Source organism: Octopus sinensis, linkage group LG28 (assembly GCF_006345805.1).
Source record: "Octopus sinensis linkage group LG28, ASM634580v1, whole genome shotgun sequence".
Classification (NCBI taxonomy): domain Eukaryota; kingdom Metazoa; phylum Mollusca; class Cephalopoda; order Octopoda; family Octopodidae; genus Octopus; species Octopus sinensis.
Genome location: NC_043024.1, coordinates 13,199,393 through 13,208,194, shown reverse-complemented (window position 1 = coordinate 13,208,194; position 8,802 = coordinate 13,199,393).

Sequence of the window (8,802 nt, the reverse complement as noted above, 5' to 3'; positions counted from 1 at the left end):
ATTTCGCCTGGCGTGGAAACGATTCTGCCAGCTCACCACCCTAGAGTCAATTTTTTTGTTTTTTCTACCCTAGGCACGAGCCCGAAATGTTGGGTGAGGGGCCCAGTCGATTGGATCGACATCAGTACGCAACCGGTACGTAATTTATCGACCCCGAAAAAATGAAAGGGAAAGTCAACCTCGACGGAATTTGAACTCAGAATGTAAATACAGACGAAATACCGCTAAGCCTTTCGCCCAGCGTGTTAACGATTCTGCCAGCTCGCCGCCTGAGAGTTAATTTATATGAAAGCCATTATGTGGACGAAATATTATTTGCGCTGATAATTTTCTTAAAAAATACGAGGGGAACTAATGAAAAATTCTTTTTTTTTTTCAAGGTAATTGCAAGAAATGTCACTAAGTTTATTAGAGATAGCCCAGTGGAATATTTTCATATTTCATCAGGTATATCTCTGTGATTATTACAACTAGATGATTTGCAAACCCATGATTTAGTTTGATGTGCCTTCGGCAAGTATCCTTGTGATTGAGGCAGAAGTGGCTATGGTGATGATGTTCATGTTTTTAGTAATAATTTGCTGTCGTTCGTGTCTCTGTACTTTGGTGGCAATTGTTGACATGGTTTCTGTTATAATTTTTGGCAGAATCAGCGACAAGAGAAAAAAAAAAAAACAACCATGTAAAGTTAAAATGGCGACTACAAAATAGTTGACTAAATTATAGGACCATCGTGTATTTACGTTCACATCTTCTTTAAACTGCTTCGGTTTTCTTTGATTGCGACATTTTTTGCATCTCATTATTTTCCTCATTAATAATGTTATGCATATTATTATTGTTATTGTTGTTGGTGTTTGTTTTGTGTTATTGTTGTTGGTGTTGTTCTTGTTATTATGTACCTTAATAAGTTTTGACATGTGACACGCTGCGTAAATCAAACAGAATTTGGAATGGTTTGCAATATAAGAAGAGGAAGAGAGAGAATGAGTGTGAGAGGGAGAGAGAGTTAGAGAAGGAGTGAGACAGAAAGAGAGAAGAAGAGAGAAAGGGTGATCGGGTGAGAAAGAGAAAGGAGAAAGAACTAAAGTTGAAAGAAAGAGAATGAGTATAACAGTGATAGCACAGGAGACGGATGTATATATATATATATATATATATATATATGTGTGTGTATACGTATGTAAATATGTACATATGTTTATATATATATATATATATATATGTGTGTGTGTATGTGTGTGTGTGTATGTGTATATATATATATATGTGTGTATGTGTGTGTGTGTATGTGTATATATATATATATGTGTGTATGTGTGTGTGTGTGTGTATATATATATATATGTGTGTGTGTGTATGTGTGTGTGTGTATGTGTATATATATACACGTTTATGTATTTGCGTGTGTATGTACGTATGTAAGTATATACATATGTTAATGCATATCTATCTATCTCTCTCTATATATATGTATGTGTATTTAATTACATATATTTTCTGGGAGAGAGAGAGAGTGAGAGACAGCCGAAGGCGACAAAGAGTGCAGATGAAATTAAGATAAGAGGATAGAGAAACAGAGTGAGGGAAATAGAGAGAGAGAGAGTGAGGTAAGAAGAGAGAAGTTACGAGATAAGCAGTGACAAAGTAAAACATATTTTTTTTTTTCTAAATCTCATAGTTTGGATGCCAAAAACAATTAAAGAATTGTTAACTGTGAACATTCCTGAAATAGTTCAATGAATCTAAATATGGTGGTAGCGCGTCTGTTCAGTAGAAGTGGCCAATGCTGTGATATCAAATACTCTGAGGTATCAAGTTACGGCTCTCGACATACTGCGGTCATATCCGCACAGTTTGCATTGATTTCACAGTTCGATTTTGTTGTTTGGTTAAATAAATTAAATAACAGACGTTTGCTTGAGGATGGATTTGGTTTTGTTGTTGCTGTTGCTGATAGGCTCCACTTCAATAAATACATCTGCAAAGGCGGCGAACCGGCAGAGACGTTAGCATACCGATCGAAATGCTTTGTGGTATTTCGTCCGCAGGTTGACTTTGCCTTTCATCCTTTCGGGGTCGATTAAATAAGTACCAGTTACGCACTGGGGTCAATATAATCGACTAAATCCGTTTGTCTGTCCTTGTTTGTCCTCCCTGTGTTTAGCCCCTTGTGGGTAGTAAATAAATAGGTATTTCCTCTGCCGTTACGTTTTGAGTTCAAATTCCGCCGAGGTCGACTTTGCCTTTTATCCTTTCGGCGGTCAATGAATTAAGTACCAGTTGCGTACTGGTGTCGATCCAATCGACTGGCCCCCTCCCCAAAAATTCCAGACATTGTGCCTAGAGGAGAAAAGAGCAAATGCATTTGCAGACTTTTCCTGCATGAGGATAGAGTTATTCGCTCAAATTAACTCTCTGTTAATTGAATGAGTTTGTAAGTGACGGAATATATAGAAGATACCTACCAGCCTATCCTTCCTACCTGCCTACATAAATACATATCTATTTCTCTACTTACCTACTCTCTCACTTTCTCTGTCTCTCTCTCTCCATCCCCCCCTCTCTCTCTCTCTCTCTCACACACACACACACACACAGAAACACATAAGTATATAAATTTAATATTTGAATCTGAGAAACTTCACAAATTATTACTTCGTGTTTTCATCCATCCGAGCTTCGCCCGAAAATCGATAACATGTAGGTGGAAATAAGGTATCTCAGCTCAAATAATTCTTAATTTTCTTTCTATTCATAATGTTTCTCTCTCTTCGTATTCTCCGTCTTGTTTACAGCAATATTTAAATTGTATATAACAAGTTTAGCCTTTGCTATGCACGTACATACAATTTGTATATAGATTCAAACATACGTATTTCTATATCGATCTTTCAAATGAAACGTACACATTTACGGATTCATTGTTCCGGATGAATGACAACGTAAACGTACACACATCCATCCATCCATCCATGCATACATACATACATAACACCTTGTTGTTGATGAATTTCCAATGAAGGAGCCTTGGATCTAGGTTAGAAACCTGCTCTCTCTCTCTCTCTCTCTCCTCTCTCTCTCTCTCTCTCTCTCTCTGTATTGCAAAGAAATCTTGAATTAAAACTGAATAATGACATACATACATACATACATACGTACATAAATGCATACATATATAAACGCAGAATATGTCTAGACATAGGAATTTATGCATGAGAATACATACATAAAACAAAACATACAAATATGCATATATATATATATATATATATTATATATATACCGGAGTAAACACATAAATGTGAAACAAGGTGGAAAAAAAGAGTACTCAAATACCAGTGGTAGAGTGATATGCTTTATTTAAAGCAGCAGAAAATTCAACAAAACCTGTAACAGGTTTTGTTGAATTTTCTGCTGCTTTAAATAAAGTATATATACATATATACATACACACACACAAAAATATCTTGTTGATGTTGTTGAATTTCCAGTGAAGAAGCCTTGGATATTCTTTAGAATCTGACTCTTGGTCTATTGGCACGAAATCTTGAAATAAAACTGAATAATTATATACATACATACGTATATACATACATAAATATATACATACCTACCTATCTAACTACCCACAATTTCTTCCTAAATACTTGCCTACATACAGACATACAGACTTACTTACCTTCCAACGTACCTACTTACATTTATAAGTACCAACCTGCCTTCCTAGCTACCTGCATAAATACGTATCTAGTTGTCTACTTACCTACATACCTACCTACATATATACAGATATACCTACCTTCCAACATACCTACTTACCTATATACATACGTAACTGCCTTCGTACCTACCTGCAAAAATACATACTTATTTGTCTACTTACCTTCATACCTATCTACATAGAGGTTCTTTCTGTGGAAGAGCGTAGGTTCGAAACGATAAAGACTTTTTCACTTCCCGAGCGTTAAACTAATACATCTCTTTGTTGCCTACACCACCTGTATTCGTCTTTCCTTTTTCTGTGAATTCTCCTCTATGTATACCTACACACATACATATATACACATATATGTATGTGTGTATGTATATATAGATACATAAATATATGTGTATATATACATATATACATATATATGTATATATACATACATATATATATACACATATATACATATGTATATATGCATGCATACATATTTATTTATACATACATATATATATATATATATACATACATACACATACATACATACTTACATATATATATATATATATATATATATAAATGTGTGCTTGAATAAATACATGTTCAACACTCAGCTACTCACATATAGTCATGCGGGACGTGATATATGTACACTTACTAATACGCATAAGTAAAAATCAAACGTATATATATATATAGGTAGATAGATAAATAGATACATACATACGTTGTATACATACGTTGGCCAGATAATCAGCTTAAATACTGCAATACGGATTCGAAGTAACCAAAATTTGTACATGGAACTACATAAATGTAAACGACTTTTATAAAGTATCGCGTGTGTCACTTTGTAAAGTGAAGCTTTACTCTCTTTTTAAGATAAGAAACTATTATTTTTTCAAAAAACGGCGATAAAGAATAGGAAAAAAAATACAAATAGAATCACTGAAATACCAGCAAACATTCGTATATTCTCTATAATACATGTGTTTGCATATGTGTGGTTATATATATTTAATTTGTTGCACTATTCACCTGATGTCATCCATTCTGTTCTGCCTTAATTTTATCGTAACCTGTGCAATAGAATTATTTCTGAATTTCTGAATGAATTCAGTTTAATTTGTGAGAGTGTGCATGCATGTGCTGTGTGCAGGTGTAAACGTGACTAAATATGTATGTATGATGTATATATGTATATGCGCATCTATCCATCTATATATATATATATATATATGTGTGTGTGTGTATGTGTATATATATATATGTATGTATCTATATATATGTGTGTGTGTATGTGTATATATATATGTATCTATATATGTGTGTGTGTATGTGTATATATATATATGTATCTATATATATGTGTGTGTGTGTATATATATATATATATCTATGTATGTATGTATGTGTATATATATATATATATATATATACATACACAAAATTGTTGACACAATACGTATATACATATGTATAGCCTTTTACGTGTGTACATGCGTATCATCTGAAGAACTTCGCTTTCAGTTTCTAAGGAAGAACCAGCGTCGGTGTGTTCCATTGTATTTTTGTTGCTGTGTTATAAAATTAAAAAAAGATTTTCTTCCCATTCACAAAAAAAAAAACAGAAAGAAAAAATTAGTTCACTCTAAGAGATTACAAGTCAAAAGGTTTCCTTTCTTCTTCCGTATCTAATTAAACTCAGTAAACGTCCTGCAGGTATTTTGGTTTGCCATTTTCTGAGATTCAACAGAAAAACTGTCTTCAAGGAAACAATACTTAATCAAATTGTCTTTTATATGACTAATGGAACATCTCTTGATGCTCAGCTTCCCATATCGTATATCTAATCATCAATAGTGTTATCAAACAGCGATTAATCAAATTGTGTTTCATGCGTCTCATACAACTTCTCTCGATGCTCAATTTTCGCTCTCCTCTATCTAATTAACAATAATAATAGCAATCAAAACATTGACAAATTCTCTTTTATACATATGATACAGCATCTGTTGAAGCTTAGCTCTCTCTACCGTGTATTTAGTCAGCAATAATATCACCGAACAAATAGCCCATACGGCCATAAAAATTAAACTGATATGACTGTTGGTTTATATCGTGGCACTCCGTCGGTTACGACGACGAGGGTTTCAGTTGATCCGATCAACGGAACAACCTGCTCGTGAAATTAATGTGGAAGTGGCTGAGCACTCCACAGATACGTGCGCCCTCAACGTAGTTCTCGGAGAGATTCAGCGTGACACACACTGCTACAATACAGGTACAACAGAAACAGGAAGAAAGAGTGAGAGAAAACAGTGGTGGAAGAAAACAGGAGGGTTCACCACCATACGCAGCCGGAGTCACGTGTAGCTCAATAAACACTCACAACGCCCGATTTGAGAATCGAAACCGCGATCCTATGACCGTGATTCAGCTACCCTAACCACTGGCTCATTGCACCTCCATATTAGTTTATGTTACGTATAACATAGCATAAGTGACTATAAATTCTATACACACACATACAGTGTATATAAATTCCATGAAAAAGGGTAACAAGATTCATATCTACGTCAGTGTTTCTACACTAGAAAACCACAAATGTATTTTCTACCAATAGGGGCATAAAAGGGGTTGTGGGATCACTTAGATAAATTTTTATGGTGAAGATAAAATTAGAAAATTATATGTGTGTGTTTTTGTGTGTTTGTGTGTATGTTAAAATTTTCTCTTTCTTTTAAACTATCAATCTAATATATTTGTTAAACTTTGTTCATCTTGAGTCGTTTATATTGTATTTCTCATTGTATGTACACTCCCCTATGCATATAGATAGGTATATATGTAGGTATGTGTATGTATTTGTTTATAAGGTGTGTATATAGCATAAATTACCGTAATAGCTTTAAGGTACAAAAGGATAGAGGTACATATATAGGATAAATCACCGTAATAGCTCTCAGGTATGTTGCAGCTTTCGGCTAGCCCCTTCAGGATGTATTAATCATCAATGATTGCTTAGTATGAGCTATCCCGCTGGAATTCTTCTGATGATTATGAATTTTATCAGGAGAGTAAATTCCAAACTATTACAAATAATTCAGACACATTACATCAAACTTTCCTTTCCGTTTTACATACTGGTCATACACTATGCTGTATGGCCTATTGTAAAATGAAATGAAACATTTGATGATGCACCACTCTCTGTGTTCTTTGTAATATTTTGCAGTATACAGGGTTATTCAAAAAGAATGAACCGATTTCATTACGCAGTATTTTAATAAAGAAAAGCAAAAGAAAAACTCCAGCAAAGTCACACGTATTTACTCACAATCAGCTTATCTATCTATCTATCTATCTATCTATCTATCTACAATGAAAGAAAGAAAGATAGATAGATCATTCGCCATGCTGGACCACTGATGCCTACAAGATTTTTTTCATTCTTTCTCTGTATATCTTCTCTTATTCATTTCTGATGAAGTGCGTAGGCTCGAAACGTAAAAGACTTTCATTTTCCCGAGCTTGCTTGTTGTTCATACACTTGCCTTCGTCTTTTGTTTTTCTATAAATTTCAACTAGATAGATAGATGCATATACAGCTGTCTATTCACACACACACACACCACACACACACACACACACACGTGTATAATTTATCCATCCCGAAATGAGGAAAGACAAAGTTGACCGCGACGGTTTTCTGAGTTTGAACTCCGAACGTAAAGATGGACGAAATTCCGCTAAGTATTTCACATCGACACGCTAACGGTTCTGCCAGTTCACCGCATAATTAAATAATATTGAAAATAACATAAAAACACAATAAATTCCTGATAGAAATCGCCATTCACGTATAAACATGCGCAACATCTTCCAATTATAAATGTTTAAACGTAAATTCATAATAACGAAAGTATTTAAGAGCAGTTGTAGTCGTAGCTACAGCAGTGAGCAGTAAGAAAGAAGAGCAATTAAATCTTCGATGAACTTTTTAGTGGGTCAGCACTAATTAACGAGCTAATTACTTATTTTCTTCTTTCCAGCAACAAATTCGTTTTGACATTTTTTATTCGCCCAATCATTCGAACGTGATGTGCGAGTGGAAAGTGGCGGAAACCTGTTGCTGCATCGTTATTTTTTATTTATTTTTTTTTTTTTAATTAACATAGGTGTTAAATATTTTCCATCACACTGTCAGGTAGTTTAAAGAATGATCTTTTTAATGGCATCGTGGTCTGCCAGAAAAGATAGCCAAATTTCCTCAAATTATTTATCATCTTCAACAACTAAGGACGTCTTCAGATAATAAATTCCTAGATACACAATACCAACGAATGAATAAACATTGACTGATTGTTGCTGGAAGATTAGATTAAAACTCTGATGAATATATTTGACCCGGAGCTAATTACAAGCAATAGCTTCCTCATTAAATGTAACATCTCTTCAAGGAAGAACGTTTTACTTGGCTTTTGGAGCTGCTAGAAATAACAGTGGTGCCTCTATCAATTTATATTTAGCAGTACTTAAAGTCAAAATCTCACTCTTTAGTGAAGTGTGTTGCACAAGATTGTGTTTTGAATAAAAGATGAGATGGTCATGGTGGTAATACATCTGATTATAGTTCTGATGGATCAGGGCTAACCAGGGGCTAAACAACATCAATAACACCACCAGGACATACAACATGAAGGCGTTCATATAAAGTTTGTTGATCTGCAGGAAATAAGTAAAATCTCACTCAAATAACACTGAATATCCTCTGAAGGGAAGAGACTATATAGCCACGGTTGGAGTGCTTTTGATAAGAACTCTGTCCAGTCAAGGTTCACCTGGGTCTTAACTATGACGACAATGTATTTTTCCAAGCCTTTACCTGTGCGATGTACTTGCTAGTAATAGCAACCAATTTTCCCCCAAAACTCAACCTGGTGTCATAAATATACTGATACAATGAAGAAACTGTGCGGAAGCATAGAACTGGGTCTGCGAGGGTGGTGAGTCGGTAGAATAATGTGTGTGCTGGGCAGAATATATTGTGGTATACGGTTAGGTTCCCACGCCCTGAGTTCAAGTACTGA